The 17,907-nt window shown below is 45.6% G+C and overlaps 1 pseudogene across 1 annotated transcript; it reads left to right on the top strand.

The window, feature by feature from the left end:
- The first annotated feature begins 10,390 nt into the window (after positions 1 to 10,390).
- Positions 10,391 to 16,954, top strand: BC021767 (cDNA sequence BC021767; annotated as a pseudogene). Its single transcript, NR_033629.1, has 8 exons — positions 10,391 to 10,429; positions 11,399 to 11,560; positions 12,478 to 12,567; positions 13,724 to 13,807; positions 13,895 to 14,013; positions 14,328 to 14,436; positions 15,058 to 15,221; positions 15,494 to 16,954. The product of NR_033629.1 is annotated as a cDNA sequence BC021767 (transcript).
- Positions 16,955 to 17,907: the final 953 nt, after the last annotated feature.

Genomic DNA, 17,907 nt, shown 5'->3' with positions numbered 1-17,907 from the left:
TCTGCTCCTGGACTTGTATAACTAGCAAAAAGCTACTTCCTGACGGGGGTCGGAGTCCACATCGACTCCCTTCTTGACGGGGTGGGATTCCACGTCCACTCCCGCTCTGGCAGAGAGAGGACCTGATCTCCCTCACTCTGCCAGAGGACAGCCAGTCCTTTCTGACTGACCCTCACCCTGGGCACTTCCTCCAGGGTCACCCTTGGAATGTCTTCCAAGGTTGCAGCTCTTGGTTGTAGACTTAGAACGTCTTCCTCCCACAGCCACTAGGTCCTTATGGTCCACAGTGGCAGCTGCCAGAATACAGAATACCAGAACTGAAAAACCAAGACACAAGGTGGGATTCAAACCCACAATCTCAGAACTGAAAAACCAAGACACAAATTCAGTGGTGCCACACTTAGACACTTAGACAACATACAAGACTCACACAAACAAACATACCTCCAAGGGGTATTCTTGGGTTTCCTGGGTGCCCTCGGTTTCCTGGCCAATGCACCAAATGTAAGACCCCCTTTCGGGGACCCCCACTCTAGCCTCGGGAGAGAGAGAGAGAACCCAAAGAAACACCAGAATCCTTTCTTGTGGTAAACACATGAGGCAGTTTAATGACAGAGCTCTGGGTCGAAACGTATCTCATGCAGGAGACAGTGGATTCGACCCCGAGGCTTGAAAACTAGGGGTTTTTATGGGGTAAGGGGATTAGGGGTGTGGAAGTCAGCATAGCACCACACTATTGGCTTATTCAAACATCAGCAGAAAGATTACATGTACGTGCAGGGTGTCAGAGTTCTGTGAGTTGTTGACTCAGTTCAAATAGCCCTATTATGTCTTCACATTCCCCTTTATCTTATGGTCAAGATGTTCCCAGGAATGTTTTAACTACAGGGCATACCCAGGTTTGTTTTTCTTTTTTCTCAGCCCCAGGCAGCCTCTAGGCTCACAAACAACCAGAAATTTCTGAGTACTTTACATGACTTACAGGTCTTGAAATTTCATCTTTCTTTCACTTACTGTCTCTTAGATTAATTATAGGCTGACCTCTCTCTCTCTCCCTGTCTTCTTTCCTCTTTCCTTCTCTTCCTTCCTCCCTCCCTCCTCTCCTTTTCCTTTTCCCCTTCCTTCTTTCCTTCCTTTCTTCTTTCCTTCCTTCCTTCCTTCCTCCCTCTCAGCAGCCAGTCTTGTTTTATAAAATTTTATACTATAAGATTCCTCTTGGGCTGGTGAGATGGCTCAGTGGGTTAGAGCACCCGACTACTCTTCCAAAGGTCCAGAGTTCAAATCCCAGCAACCACATGGTGGCTCACAACCATCCGTAACGAGATCTGACTCCCTCTTCTGGAGTGTCTGAAGACAGCTACAATGTACTTACATATAATAAATAAATAAATCTTTAAAAAAAAAAAGATTCCTCTTTATTTTTTAGTTTTTTGAGATAAGGACTCACTAGATAGACCAGGCTGGCTTTGAACTCACAGAGATCTGCCTGCCTCTGTTTCCTAAGTGCTGGGATTAGTGCACCACCATATTTGGCCTAAAATTTCTCATTTGAAAGCAGACAGTTGGTAGATTTTAGGATATTCATTGTATTGTGAAACCATCACCATTCTCTAGTTACACGATGTTTTAATAACCCCAGAAACGCCCATGCCCATTGGTGGTCCTTCCCTATGTGTCCTGACAACTTTGTCTCTCCAGATTTGCATAAGCTGAATATTTCATATAATTGTATTTCTGTAATAATGGCTTTTTATTTATGGATTTTTTTCATCTGGTATAGTCAAGATTCAACTGTGTGGTATCAAACATCTTTGTCTTTTTGTTTATGTATGTGTGTTTAAGTTTTTTTGAGATAGGGTCTTATGTAGTCCGGGAGTGCCTCTAACTTGCTCTGTAGCTGAAGATGCCTTGACCACCTGATCCTCCTGCCTCTGCCTTCTGTGTGTTGGATTATAGGCATGTCCCATCACACCTGTGTTGTGTCCAGCCAGCGGCTCACATGTCTGGGTTTTAGTCTGGAAAGGCATCTTGGGAACCTGGAAGAGAAGTGGGGCTAGGCGGCATGAGAGGAAGATGTAGCTAAGACAGTCATTTTGATCAAAGCTCAATTTTACTATTCTGACACGCAGTTATGAAGGAGGGGAAGGGGCCCGATTCCCACCAAATAATCCTGGGGTCCAGTAGCAGGGTGACCACGTGTATGGCTCTGTAACAGCAGAGCGGCAGGCTCCAGCAGTGGGTGTGGCAAAACGATTGAGCGGCAAGCTCCACCCCGATGTAAACAGTGAAACCTGTGCAGGCAGGTTTCAGGCTGGGGAGGGGAGGCTACATCTCCTCCCTGTTCTTAATAAAAATTCAAAAAAAGGCTGGCCTGGGGCATAAAATTTATTTATGCTAAATAGTTCTGCCTGAGTTCTTAGGGCTAAAGAAAAAACCCCCGTCTCTGTGGGATTTTTAAACTTTTTTTAATGGTAAACTGTATCTGGATAAGACTCTCCTTTTTGTCCTAGTAAACAACTAGCAGAATAGCCCTGAGCTGTAGGCTCTGACTTTATAATGCTAATTAGTACTGAATAGGTAACTTCCTAGTTGAAATTTTTTTACTGAATACTGAGTAGTTAACTACAAGGTATTTCTAGGGCGTTGGAACCCTGGTGAAGACTGACTATGCGAATTTGAAATGCACTTTATTCTGAATAACACTGAAGGAGAGTACGCATGACAGGCGGGGAACAAGGAGGAGGGGGTTACGACCCGCTCCTTAGTACAAGGCCAATTGGCTTTTTTAGGGTAGGAGGCTGTGAAGGGCTTGCCCTTCTGACAGTACGGTCTCTAACCTCTCTCCCCCCTATAAATTAAGTTTAATAAGGCCACACTTAACTGAGGTGATCAAATGATTTTCTCATCCGTAGATGAGTGGGCTTTAACCTTGGCTTGGGGGGAAATTGACCGATTCCTCCCATGGGTGTTGTCATGATCCACACTTGTGACTCTTGGTATCTTTTGGGGAGGGTAGGCAGAGCCTTAGAAAGATATTTTTGGTTGTAACTGGAAATAGATACCAACCTCCATCCAAACCGGATGTATTTCACAGGGAACCCAGAAATGGTCAAGCTGGACCTTTTCCTGTAGTAAATCTCTGCACCCAAGTGGTACCCATACTGTATTCGTATGATCACGAATCAGTATGCACAATTCTGAGTACTGTGCAGCTCCTAAAGGAGAACTGTCAACCTCAGATTTTAGCAAGGCTTAGACAAGAATTATGTCATTAGTAACACCACCATTTGTGGCTCTTAGGCTATATAAGGAGCTGGAGGTCTCCCTCTTCATCTCTGTTATTCTCACAGCCTTCTTAAAAGGACAGCATTTTTTCTATGAGTTGTATATGTATAAACAATTGCAAATTTGAGAATTAATAGCATCTGAGGGACGAACAATCTTAAGCAATTGTGAGCTCTGAGATATAGGATTGACTATTAATATACAAATTAAGGTTTGATTGTTTAGCATTTTAAAACACCATCTACAGCACACAACTAGATTATTTGTGCTGAAACAGGGGGAAACTTAAGAGACTAAGCATGTGATCTAATTTACATTTACTTACGTCTCATCTTGGGGTTGTTATTAAACACAATAATTGGAATGTAGGCATGTGTGAATTCTGGCCCTGCTGCCACAGCCACTTTTGTTATCACTGCTGCCACCTTGGCCTTTATTTCAGGCTAGAAAACTTAAACAAGGGTGGCGAAACACCCCAGGCCTTAGTGGGAAAAATATGACTACTCTGAAAATATGGCTACTCTGGTCGGGACACATTGAGGCTCGGGGCAAATGTGAACTCGGCCCTCTCCTGAGTTTGTTGTAGGGCTTCCTGCCTATGGTGGCCTCTCGAAGTACTATAGCTCTGGGAAACTGTGTGTCTCAAGGCTCTGCCCCACAACAGCCAGCAGCTAGCTCGGCCCACGTGGGCCAACGATCGGCTGGGAGGATGAGAAAAATGATTTTACAATGTTTTTTTCTGGCCAAGGAATTGTCTTGGGCATAGCTAATATTTAATTGCCAATGAATATAATTAATAACAATTATAAAAGCTTTCTTTATTTTTTTGTAAAACCTTTTGTAGTAAACTAAAACCCTAAGTAATAAAAAGATATTGTCTCTGAATCTTTTGGGTGAGAGCAAGGATTTAAGGTAAACTTCCCTTGAGAAGCATTAGTTAATAAAATACTTTTCACTTAGGAAACAATATACACCGAAAGATTTAAACTCTTAGCTTCTTGTATAGAAGCAGAGACAATAAAAATTTTTCTTACATAATGTTATTAGCCATACCTAGAGGCAAAATTTTTCAGTGATTACCAGTTCACTAGAAGCAAAACTCTTTGAATTTAAGCATTATTTTAAACATCTGAATAGATCTGCAACAAAGCTAAAAAGAAAATTTTTTGAACACAGGGAAAAACTTTCTCAGGCACTGTTTGCAAAACAAAAGAAGGCCACAAGCCACTCTGGGGCTGCCCTGAGCCCTGCATTGACTCAAACGTAAAATATTTTTTAATCTGAGCATCTTGGCCCTCCTGCAATAAGGATCGATTCTAGAGGAACAATTTAACTGTCTATGCTTCTAATTTTTGATACTCTTTTTAAAGATGACTTACAGTTAAAACGTTTTTCACAACTTTAGTGTTGTGAAAAAATTGCCCATACTGCAGTTTCCTGCCAGGCACAACTATAGCCAGACTGATTGTTTGAGGGTCTAATCTATGCACAAAGACAAACATAGCTAGACAACTCTGTCCCAGTTTTGTATGAAGTGATCTGTATTAGCGCTCTCATAAGATAATTACTCTTATAATTATCCTAATTACAATATACAGGTGAATTAAAGATTTTAAATTTGTAGTCAAACTGCAAGTTGCAGTCAATGGAACATTGGAAATTTTAACCATAATTTTCAAGTTTCTTTTGCAACGTTAGGATAATATCTACAACCTTGGGAAAGCAAAACCCAAGTTTAAACCAATTTATCATCTTTAAAATCAATATTAGAAGCATTACTATCATATTACGAAGTTTGGCTGCCAATTAATACCTATGAATACATGTAAGCTTTAATGCTTTAATAAAGAGGCATTGCTTTAAATCTTATCTTAAATTTTACTTTTTAGGATAGGAACCACATTAATTATTATCTAAACTAGAAATATCTTTAGAGACCCAGCCTCTTGGCCTGCCTTATGCCACGTGTAGGAAGGACTCTAAACTTGAGTTATCAATTTTAAGACTAACCATCTGTAGCAATGTAACAATTATTAATCTTAACCAACAACTTATGAGCTGATTGTGAAAACACGCAGAGCACATTACCAATAAAAAAGACTCAAATGAAGCAGTTACATTTAGACCAATCAGAAAATATTAGTTTTTCTAGCTACAATCATAGAATAAAAAGCATTTTATCATTTGTCAAACACATTAATCATGAACCGTTTATCAGCCTTTTTACCCCGAAATTAAGAGGCTGTAGACTCACCCTTTTTTCCTAAAACGAACAGTTTTTCCAGCAGGGACCCTCTGCCATGTGTCTGTTTCCTGGTTGAAGCACGTGGCAGCTCTCGGCTTTGCAGATAAAGTTTTTTTTTTTTTTTTTTGAGACAGGGTTTCTCTGTATAGCCCTGGCTGTCCTGGAACTCACTTTGTAGACCAGGCTGGCCTCGAACTCAGAAATCCGCCTGCCTCTGCCTCCCGAGTGCTGGGATTAAAGGCGTGCGCTACCACGCCCGGCTCGCAGATAAAGTTTTTATGTCATCTTTATTATCCAACATAAAACATAGAACATTCATTCATACAGACTGGACACGAACATACATGGCTTGAACACAAGAACAGATTGGTGCACCAGACATTAGACAAGACACAAAAGGGGCAGAGTACTTCTGCTGTAAAGCCCAGAGAGAACAAAGCATGGCACTCCTGAAATTTCTCTCTGCTTTTTGGGACATTTTCCTCCCACATAATGCAGTCTTTTTAAACTGTGGCCATCCACCTGATTATTAATTTCCTTTTAATAAACCCTTTCTTTTTTCACGCCTAAAAATGTAGCTTTTGGGAGCTACGGCTAACTGCCTGTTACTTTCTTAGCTCCTGACGTGCCTCACTGCTGAACCTAAGTGAATTAGCACTCAGGTAAGAGAAGAGGGGCTAGGAGGCGTGAGAGGAAGATGTAGCTAAGACAGTCATTTGGTCAAAGCTCAATTTTACTATTCCGACACGCAGTTATGAAGGAGGAAAAGGGGTCTGATTCCCACCAAATAATCTTGGTGTCCAGTAGCAGGGTGACAACCTGTATGACTCTGGAACAACAGCAAAGGGGCAGGCTCCAGCAGTGGGCGCCACAAAACGATTGAGCGACAAGCTCCACCCCGAAGTAAACAGTGAAACCTGTTCAGGCAGGTTTCAGGCTGGGGACGGGAGGCTACACACCTGGCTTCATCCAGTTTTACGGATGTATGATGTTCTATTCATTAAAATTTAAGGACACGTGGATTGCTTCTGGGTTTGACATACAGTGACTGATCTTGCTGTGACATTTATAAACAAGTTTTTGTGAGAATTGCCACTTTTCTTAGGCACATTACTTGAGCATAGTATTGCCTTGTCACGTGATTAGCCTGTGTTCAGCTTTTTTGATTCTCCCAATTGCTCTCTAAAGCAGCCTTATCATTTATATTTCTTTCCATCATGTGTGAAGTCTTATTTTCTCCACTTTCCAGAACCTCATTATAGCAGAGTCTCGACACTCGGTTTTTTTGTTTGTTTGTTTGTTTGTTTCCTTTCTAGGAGCTTCGACGCACCCAGGGGGAGCTTAAAGAGCTTCAGGCAGAGCAGCAGAACCAGGAGGTGACTGGACGACACCGGAACCAGGTGTTAGAGAAGCAGCTGGCAGCGCTGAGGGAGGAGGCTGATCGAGGCCGAGAGCTGGAGCAGCAGAACCTCCAGCTACAAAAGACCCTGCAGCAACTGCGTCAGGACTGTGAAGAGGCTTCCAAGGCAAGGGGAGTGGGCCCAGGGCTCAGGAGGTGGAGGCTGAGGGGTCAGGAGGGCTGAGAAGCCAGAGGTCCTGCAAACTTAACCTATCCTGGGTATGTACTGAGGAGCTCTGGAGGCTCCTGTGTGTGGGGAATAGCAGAATTTGGCAGGGTGGCTGGATCTGTGTAGGGGTAAGATTGTCAGGAAGGTTCCTGGCTAAGGCTACCCCTCTATCCCTAGCTCCTGTGAGCTTTTAGTGGGTTCTCGGGTACCCCTTTTTCCTGGGTGTAAATGCTTACCCATATGAGCCCCTCGGTCTGAGCCGATTCTCCCAACTGCCCGCAGGCTAAAGTGGCATCAGAGACAGAGGCCATGGTGCTGGGGCAGCGTCGGGCAACCGTGGAAACCACACGTCGGGAGACTCAAGAGGAAAATGACAAATTCCGAAGGCGCATCCTGGGTCTGGAGCAGCAGTTGAAGGAGGCCCGAGGTCTGGCGGAAGGTGGGGAAGCGGTGGAGGCATGGCTTCGGGACAAATTGCATCGGCTGGAGGTAACACTCTTGTCCACCGTGGGGTCTCCCCGCTCTCCTGCCCTCCTCCTTTCTCAGTTGTGTGCCCTCATGCACTGCCACCCCTCGGTACTCAGCTTAGAACGCCCCCATGTGCTGTGCTCCCATCTCGGTATGTGGCCATCAGTTTTACTGCCAATGTGCACTGCCCTTTTCCCTCACCGTATGTATCTATTAAGCTTAGGTTTGTTTTCTGAACTGATTTGGTGTGAATGTTTCAAACTCTGCGCTGGTATTGTTGTCTCCCACCCTTTGCTTGTTCAGTGCTTTGATTTCTGAGCCGGTTTGGATGTCCACTTTTTTTTTTTTTTTTTTTTAGGCAAGATCTGACTATGTAATCCCTCCTGGCCTGGAACTCACTATGCAGACCAGTGAGGTCGGCCTGTGTCAGCCTCACAAGTTCTAGGACTAGAGATGTGTGTCACCACACCCAACATTACCTTTTCCATCTTCCTATCTCCAATGCTTCAGCCTGAGTTTTCCTTTCTCTCAGCCCAGCCTTCCTCCTCTCCCGCCTCCCAGGTAGAGAAACAGCAGCTGGAAGAGGCTTTGAATGCTGCCCGGGAGGAGGAGGGGAACCTGGCAGCAGCCAAGCGGGCTCTGGAGGTCCGGCTAGATGAGGCCCAGCGGGGGCTGGCACGCCTTGGGCAGGAACAGCAAGCACTGAACCGGGCCCTAGAGGAAGAGAGGAAGCAGCGGGAGGCTCTCCGGAGGAGCAAGGCAGAGTTGGAGGAGCAGAAGCGTTTGCTGAACAGGACTGTAGACCGACTCAACAAAGAGGTGAATATGGGTAGTGTGGCCCCTTAGGAAGGGGTGCGAGCCCTACAGAAGCTAACCCTGGAGGTGGGTCAGGATGTATGGCACTACTTTTTCTCAGATAGGATTGGACCAAATTTTTCTTTTTTAAAAAAGTTTTAAACTTTACTATTACTGTTATCTTGTTTGTTTGCTTTTTGGTTGGTTTGGTTTTTTTGTTTGTTTGTTTGTTTGTTTGTTTGTTTTTTCTGAGACAGGGCTTCTCTGTGTAACCTTGACTGTCCTAGAAGTCACTATATAGACCACAGCCTGGCTTTGAATTTACAGAGATCCACCTGCCTCTGCCTCCCATGTGCTGAGATTAAGGAAGGGCATGTGCCACCATGCTTGGTCCTTATGATATATCTGTCTATGTGGGGGCTTATATGTGTGCATATGAGTGAGTACGGTACCCCAGGAGGTCAGAAGAGGACATCAAGCTCCCCGGAGCTAGAGTTACAGGCAGTTTTGAGCTGCCCGATATGAGTGCTAGAAACTGAACTCAGGTCCTGGAAGAGCAGTATGTACTCTTTTTTGCATTCATTAATTTATTTATTCACTTCAATCCTGATGGCAGCCCCATCTCTCCTCCTAGGGCTCCTCTCACACAGCCCCTTCTGCCATCCCTTCTTCTGAGAAGAGGGAAGAGGGGGAGGTCTCCCCTGGATACCAACCCACCCTGGCACCTCAAATCACTGCAGGACTAGACACATCCTCTCCCACTGAAACTATACAAGGCAGTCTAGTAAGGATCTACAGGCAGGGGAAAAAGTCAGGGTGAACCCTGGCTCCAGTTGTTGGGGGACCCACATAAAGACCAAGTTGCACATCTGCTGCATATGTTTGTGGTGGGGAGAAGCCTATGTATGCTCTTTGGTTGGTCAGTCTCTGGGTGCCCCCAAGGGTACAAGTTAATTGATTCTATTGGGAGTCCCTATCTCCTCTGGGTTCCTCAGTCCTTCCCCCAACTCTTCCATAAGAGTCCCTTTGTGGACTTCATCTAATGTTTGTCTATGGGTATTTGCATCTGTTTTGGTCAGCTGCTGGGTGGAGCCTCTGAGAGGACAGTTATGCTAGGCTCCTGTCTACAAGCAAGACAGAGTATCATTAATACTGTCAGGGATTGGTGCTTGCCCATGGTATGGGTCTCAAGATGGGCCCCTCATTGATTGATCATTCTCTCAGTTTCTGCTCCATCTTTGTCCTTGGATTTCTTATAGGCAGGACATATTTTGGGTGGAAGGTTTTGTGGGTGGGTTGATGTTCTTATCCTTCCAATGAGAGTCCTGCCTGGCTATAGGATGTGGCTACTTCAGGCTCTGTATCCCCTTCTGCTAGGCGTCTCAGCTGAAGTCACTTGAATAGACTCCTCAGAGACTCCCCATCCCAGGTTTCTGGCATTAGTAAAGATTTAAATTGCAGGAAGAGCCAAAGAGACACAGTAACTGAGGGTAGGTGGTAGTTTAGTCGGCAGATTTTTATCTTAGTAGTATATCTTATAACTTGAGTTTGCAGAAATGTGGTCATTGAAGATTTACTTAGTATCAGCTACTTTATAGGTATTTTAAATCATTAACATAATTCAGTATCAACTCAGCAATGTAGGTGCTGTTATTATCTCATTTTATAGACAGAAAAATGAGATCAGAGATGATAAGTAAGGGCTAAAACTCCAACGTCCAGAATTTGAATATATAACGATTAGCCATTCCAGGGATCTAGACCAGGCAAGCTAGAGAGAGCTGCTTGGCAGAATGGAAGCTCTTGGGAGACTCTTGGAAGCTGGGTCTAGAGAAGGGACTGAACATTTGTTACAGAGGTGCAGTGCTGACAGAAACCTTTTTCCTCTGCGTTTTAGCTGGAGCAGATTGGGGATGACTCCAAGCTAGCCCTGCAGCAGCTCCAGGCTCAGATGGAAGATTACAAGGAAAAGGCCCGGAAGGAAGTAGCCGATGCCAAGCGTCAGGCCAAGGATTGGGCCAGTGAGGCTGAAAAGAATTCAGGGGGGCTGAGCTGGCTGCAGGATGAGGTAGGAACGTAGACAACAGGAGCCTGTCCATGGCTTTGAAAGTCTTTGCCTTCTCACTGAACCTATGGCTGGAATGCTAGGCCCCAGACTCAATGTGGAACAACAGATGAGGGCATCCATCTCTAGAGTAGCATCCCTCTCTAGAACGGCATCCTTTTCTAGAGCAGCATCCCTCTCTAGAACAGCATCCCTCTCTAGAGCAGCATCCCTCTCTAGAGCAGCATCCCTCTCTAGAGCAGCATCCCTCTCTAGAGCAGCATCCCTCTCTAGAGCAGCATCCCTCTCTAGAGCAGCATCCCTCTCTAGAGCAGCATCCCTCTCTAGAGCAGCATCCCTCTCTAGAGCAGCATCCCTCTCTAGAGCAGTGGCTTTCAACCTCTGCTGCACATTAAAGTCACCCAGAATGATTTTTAAAAATCTTTTTTGATTTTTTTCCCTGCTTTTTTGAGACAGGATTTCTCTGTAACTCTGACTGTCCTAGAAATCAGAGATTGTGTGCCTGTCTCCCGAGTGCTGGGATTAAAGGCATGCACTGCCACTGCTACGCTGAGATGTTGAAAAATCTTAATTCTAAACATCATCTCATATTACTTAGATATTAATTTGGGATCTAGAGCCAGTAGATATTTTTTTGTTTGTTTGCTTTGAGGTAGGGTCTTAACTATGGCTGGCTTTGAACTCACAGAGATCTCTTTGATCTCTACCTGCTAATGCTGGGAGTTAAGGCCTGAAAGGATTAATAGTCTTAAAAACTCTCTAAATAGGCATAGTTATGCCTGCCCTCAAGTTTTAAGACAATAAAGAAAACAAACTAAAAGTGACTCTTCTGTCAATACTTTGCCATTAAGCTTTGGTCCCAGCCTGGCTCTAAAGTGTGTCAGTAGTGAAGTATTTCTCCCCTCGGGCAGAGCACACCCATCCCCCATATTTCAATTAGGCTGAGCTGTTGTGTGTTATCTTTGGGTCCAGCTGCAAAGGCTGCGGCAAGCCCTGCAGACATCCCAGGCTGAGCGGGACACAGCCAGGCTGGACAAAGAGCTGCTGGCCCAGCTACTGCAGGGGCTAGAGCAAGAGGCTGAGAGCAAGAAACGCTTCCAGGACGACAAGGCTCGACAGCTGAAGAGCCTAGAGGTAAAGCCGCTGGACAGGTTAGGTAGGGACAAAGGGCTCTGGCACAGGTGAGACTGAAGTGGGGAAAGGAGCCAATTTATTCCAAGCCTTTCTCTGTACTAGAGAACAAAATTAGAGAAGCCACAACTGATGGTTTTACTTGGTTACAGTGTTTTAGCAATTGTGAACTAAATGCAGATACTAAGAAATTTATAGATGTCCTGAAAATTTTTGATTTTTGTCCTCTGTTGCATTTGGACAGTGGTAGCACTGACCTTCTAGACCTGAGTTCTGCATGCTATCTAGAACTGAGGAGTGGCTTTCCTCCCTCAGAGTGAATGGTAGTCTTCAATTTGCTGAACTTGGAAGTGAGAATAATAGCAACAAGGGTATATTGCACTGTGGGTGTGGCATGTAAGACTCATCTCATCCTCTGTGTCACCCTGTGAGGTAGATAGTCTCGTCGCCATTTTACAGATAAGGAAAACTGAGGCACAGAGATAATTAACTTTCCAGTGAAGTGAGTCTAGTACTAGAAAGCGGTAGGTCTGATTTTCAGGCCTAGGTGGTTGGCTAAAATCTATGCTCTTAGCTTCTACCTGGTACTGTGTGGCTTGAATGTGCTCCACATTTTGGAAATGCTGCCTGAGCCCTTCCATCTTGGCTTCTGCTGGGAGACTGAAATTTTACTTTGAGGTTTTCCATTAGGGAGATAGTTCTCCCAGAAGAAATAGCTTCTAGGGTTTGCCTTCCTGGTCAGCAGAGGGCGCTGGCTCCATGGCAGCACTGAGCAAGCTGGAGCAAGGACCAGAAGGGTTCTGGAAAGTACCAGCGAGAAGAGTCTGTGGGGCTGAAGTTTTGATGAGGCTTTGGTCTGGGTTTGCCATTCTAGGGTGCAGAATTAAAGACAGAATTGACCTTTTGTTCTCCTGCCACAGGAGAAAGTCTCGCGGCTGGAAGCGGAGTTAGATGAAGAAAAGAACACTGTGGAACTGTTAACAGATCGGGTGAACCGTGGCCGGGATCAGGTGACTCCTCCTGACCCCTCACTGTGCCTTCTCACTTAACACCCCAGCTCTGTCAAAGACACCTTAGCTCTCCTGTGATCCATAACCTGGACAGTTCTGGCAAGGCAGGGTCTGCTTCAGGCTCTCTTCTGCTTTGGAAAAGGTAGACTGGAGGAAGGAAGCCAAGAACGGGAGTCTGGGGAAAGGGTCCCGGTGGCCTCGGCTGCTCTAACCCTACTGAGGACTTTGAATTCAGGAGTGCTGGCTGTGGAGTTTCCAGAGCCTTTTTTTACATGGCCCCTCCCATTTGAATAGCTCTAATCTCTTCTTTTACCTTGACACCCAATCACTTTTTATGTTTTGTTGTTGTTGTTTTTGAGACTTGGTCTCTCTATAGGTCTGGTTGACCTTGGAACATGCTATGTAGAGCAGGCTGGCCTTAAACTCACAGAGATCTGATCGCCTTTGCTTGCCTCCAAGTACTGGGTTTAAGGGGTGCACCACCATGGCAAACTTGCAGACATTGTACACTTTAATTTATAGTAGTTCATCCCTTGTCTCTCTTCCCATATCCCTATCCCTATCATAATGCAAAATGCATTCAGTCCAATTTCCAAAGCCCCTATTCAGAAGTCCAGAGTTCAAAATCTCTTCTGAGCCTCAAAGCAGTCTTTTAATTGTAAGCTCCACGCCCACGTCTGGAATCCAAGTCTCATGGTGACATCATCTGGCTCTAATAGTCTCAAGATCTGCTACTTGCAGCACGCATCCTTCTCTCACCAGCTCCTCTGGCTACCTCCATCTTTCTACTGCAAATGTCCCACATGTTCCCAGTACTTTAGACATTTTCGGGTCTTCAGTGCAACTTAAGCTTCACTTTCACAGATTGTGCGGCAGCCTTTCAGGGCCTCTTGCTGGAAATCTAACTGATTTACAGGGATACAGTCCATCATCGTGAGGCAGCTTCATGGCAGTGGGAATGGCTTTCTCAAATCTAGTTAGGCCAGGGAACCCTGAGAGAGGAATGCTGGATTCTAGGTTGAGAGTTCTTAGTTACCTGAGAACTCGGGAGACTCGGGGTTCAGAGTGTCCGTCAGGAATCTGCTTCTGCCGATCCACTTTGCTGGTTTAGCCTTTGTCTTTTCCAAGTTTGATTCCCTTCGCCCATCCCTAACAGGTGGATCAACTGAGGACAGAGCTCATGCAGGAGAGATCTGCTCGACAGGACTTGGAGTGTGACAAAATCTCCTTGGAGAGACAGGTGAAAAGGAGTCTTGGGAATAGAGTCAGGGGACCAGTCAGAGGACCAACCTGCGCGTTAACCATGGGATCTTCCTGTCTCTCACAGAACAAGGATTTGAAGACCCGGTTGGCCAGTTCCGAGGGCTTCCAGAAACCCAGCCCTAGCCTCTCCCAGCTTGAGTCCCAGAATCAGCTGCTGCAAGAGCGACTGCAAGCTGAAGAGAGGTGATATGAACCTGTCACCCAGACCTCTCACCCTCCCTTTCATCCTCTGGGCTTTTCTTCTCTGGGTCTTCCTCTGTCCTCCATCTCACATCTGGCCAACCTGGCCTCATCTTCGGGGAGTCCCTCTTGGTCTTGATAGAGAGTAGAGCTGTGGAAATTCTGGGGTGTGAATGGCTTCTGTCTTCCTGGATCTTCCCCATCTACTGGTGAAGCTCAGGACAGAGATGTCTTTGGAGGCAGTACAGTGCTAAGTAAAGACTTCCTTAGCAATAGCAACAGCCATAGAGCGCCCTTGCCTTCCTTCTCTCTCTTAGAGAGAAGACAGTTCTGCAGTCCACCAATCGCAAACTAGAACGGAGGGTTAAGGAGCTCTCCATCCAGATTGATGATGAATGGCAGCATGTCAACGACCAGAAGGACCAGGTGACGACATGACACCCAGGGTTCTCTTAGGCCAGGGGAGGCCACCATCCCCCATAAGTCTTCCACACTTACATTTTGCTTTTGGAAGGACCAAGATTAGCTCAAGAGTAGTCATGACCTCTATTGAGTGTGCTGGTTTCTCTAAGTGTTCTATGTTCATTACTTCATTGAATAGCTTTCATGTTGTGCTTGTGTGGGGTGCATATGTGTGTGCACATGTACAAATGTGCACATGTGTTTAGAGGCTGGAGGACAACCTTGGGTGTTATCCCTCAGCATATTCCAGCCTTTTTTTTTTTTTTTTTTGAGGCAAAGTCTCAAAAAAATTTTGGAATTTGCCAAATAGCCAAATAGGTTAAGGTTGTCTGGCTGGCTAGTGTACCCTAGGGAGATTGAACTTAGATTCTATGCTTGCATGGCACACATTTCATTGTCTGCACTATCTTCTCAGCTCCCTAACCCTTCTCAGAAATTTCCCTGAGATTGGAGAATTTACACAAGGTTACAGTGCGAGTTGGGGAGGTGGGAGAGTATATGGATTGTCTGAGAGTCATTGCAAGGGAGGTCCCATCCCTTGGTAGTTGATGCTTTTGTAATGTGCGGACATGGTACTCTGCTTAGCTAACCCTGAGGGTGAAGGCTTTGAAGCGGCAGGTGGATGAAGCAGAAGAGGAAATTGAGCGGCTGGACAGCCTGAGGAAGAAGGCACAGCGGGAACTGGAGGAACAGCATGAGGTCAATGAACAGCTCCAAGCCCGGATCAAATCCTTGGAAAAGGATGCCTGGTATGATATGGCAGCCCTTCTGTACCCCCTTCTGCACCGCGCTCTTGGGGAGTAGGGAGTGGTCCCTCCCAAGCTGGGGAAATATGTAGTACCTTATCCTGCCTAGAAGTCAGTATGGTTAGTTCTTAGTATCTTAGCCTCTGTCCTTCACTTTATCTTCCTAGGTCCCTGACTAGCAGGAGACCATGTGAGTAGTATTAGGTCTTAGAAGAATGACTTCTTTAGTACGAAAGTGTGATTGTCTCAGTCTGTTCCTTTTCTCTCTGACTCAGGCGGAAAGCTTCCCGCTCAGCTGCTGAGTCAGCCCTCAAACAAGAGGGGCTGAGCTCTGATGAGGAGTTTGACAACGTCTACGACCCCTCATCCATTGCATCACTGCTTACTGAGAGCAACCTGCAGACTAGCTCATGTTAGCTCAGGCTCTGCTCAGGACCACAAACGGGCTTGTGGTCAAGCCTATCCCAGCCAGCCCTGCTCTGCTCTGCTCTGTCTTGCCTGCTTCGGAGTCTTTTTTTTTTTTTTTTTTTTTTCTACAAGTGATCCAATTCAGACTTAAGACTGGTACGGGTCAGAGTGATGGTGATAAACATTGGCAATGAGCGGATGGGTGCACTTGTTCTTTTCACTGGAGGAGTGGGTGTTTAGTCCTGCTGAGTCAGTCCTTCCTATAGGACCTCTCCATCATCCCTTACAGTGGGACTAATGGTCAGAATATACACTGACTGGAACTGTGAAGGACAGGAAGGGATGGATATTGCCATGTATGTAAAGCTTTATTTCTTTAATATTTAACCATATGGCTCAGGGAAATACCCAATGTTGTTCTGCTCCCTGGATCCCCACAACTGTTTTCCCTCCCACTCTGGAGCAGGGAGGGAACATTATGGGTAATGGACATGCAGGCGTGGCGCTACCCACTTCTCAGATACTTCTTTTTGCACAGTCATTGGTCCTAGCATCTCTTCAGTTGCAATATTTTTGTTTTCCCCCAGTCACTGGGTCCAGGAGATCGTGTGTCTTTCTTTTCCATCCCTGCCTTGCTGCTTTACTCTCAGTGCCTTACCAGTGTGAGATGGATGAGGATGCTATTCTTGCCTTTTATAAACCTGCACATTCATACCTCTCCAAAGACCAGCCTTTCCTCATTGGGGGCCCTCAGCCTGTCCTCCTACCCCAGTGACTGAGCAGCTACAGGCTGCTCTGCCAAGCAGCCCCTGGGAGAAGGGCTTTGAAAGGCCTGGTAAGGTGGTGGGGACTGGTTCTGCCCAGGGTTTCCATCTTCCTTGCCCTCTGTGACTGAGGATGCTACCATAAGGTGGTTGTACCTGGGAACCATGGCAACTGTTGATACAGGTTCTAAAGTTCAAACATCTAGTCCCTGTGGCCTCCTTATGGCTTCTCGGATGTGCCCAGCTTCTGTGGGAACCAACAGATCCTTGCTTTTCTCAAGAAGTGGGCCCTGTTTCAGAGCCTCGCCTGGGGTTGGAAGCTGACTCTCAGTAGAGATGGGAAGGGGTCATGGAGAATATATTCCTCCTTTGAGTTTTGGGGCATGCCAAGCTCTTGTGGGTGAAGGTAATGGGGATGGTTTGCCTCTTATCTCCAAAGTAAGTTCTGGTCTCATCAATGACTTCTATATCATGATTTAAAAGAAGATATTCTGCAGATCAGATATTTTCTCCCAATCCAGCCTTGGTTTAATTTTAAATTAAATATTAAAAATGGCATATCTATATGAAATTCTTGTCTTCATTTTTCTGGTTAATTTGAAGGCCTACTCCAAAAGTTTTTTTTTCTTTTCTCTCTTTTTTTTAACGTGTGTGTGTGTGTGTGTGTGTGTGTGTGTGTGTGTGTACACATGTGAATACTACATTTGTAGAGGTCAGAAAACAACTTTTGAGATAGAACATCTTTTCTCATTTTCCACAGTGTGAATCCTGGGATTGAACACAAGTGGTCAGGAGGCTTGGCCACAGGCACCTTTCCCTGCCAAGTAGATCCTATTCCAAGAGTCCTTGAAACTGTACATTAAAATGAGGCTTTAGCTCATTTTTTAGAGGTCTCTTGTGGCTGATCAGGCATCTAGGAAACAGACTACTTGTAGTAGAACCATCCTGTCCTAAGAAGCTCTGGGAATAGCTTATACAGAGTGCTGTATGAGTTACTTGTCTGCTGCTGTAATAGAAAACAACAGTCAAGACAGGTTAAATAAAGAGGTGTGTATTTGAGCCTACAGTTCCAGAGGGGTAAGAGGTCATCGCCATCATGGTAGAAAGGTGATAGCTGAGATCTCAAACCACAAGCAGGAAGCAGAGAGCAAAGTAGGAATGGTGGGAGTCTTTGAACTCTCAAAGCCTGCCCCAGTGACTTGGTTGTCCAGCGAAACTACATTTCCGCAATCCCCCAATTAGTACCTCCAACTGGAAACCAGGTATTCAAATGACCGAGCCTGGTGGGGGGGGGGGGGGCTTTCCCAGTCAAAGAACCACAAATGCCTTTTTTGAGGATAGAGAAAGGACCAGAATTGAGTTTTTCTCCTATTCTGGTCACTGATGTCCCTAGTGATTATCTTCCAGGTATAGACAGAGCTTTGTATCCATTCATCACTGGCAAGTGACTCAGAGTCCAGTCTAGTCCCCGCCCACCTCGTTTCCCCACACCCACCCTAACACTTTAAGGACCTAGA

Source organism: Mus musculus, chromosome 3, assembly GCF_000001635.26.
Source record: "Mus musculus strain C57BL/6J chromosome 3, GRCm38.p6 C57BL/6J".
In the NCBI taxonomy this organism is placed as follows: Eukaryota; Metazoa; Chordata; class Mammalia; order Rodentia; family Muridae; genus Mus; species Mus musculus.
Note: the sequence above shows the minus strand (reverse complement) of the source record. Positions and strands in the feature narration are given on the sequence as shown.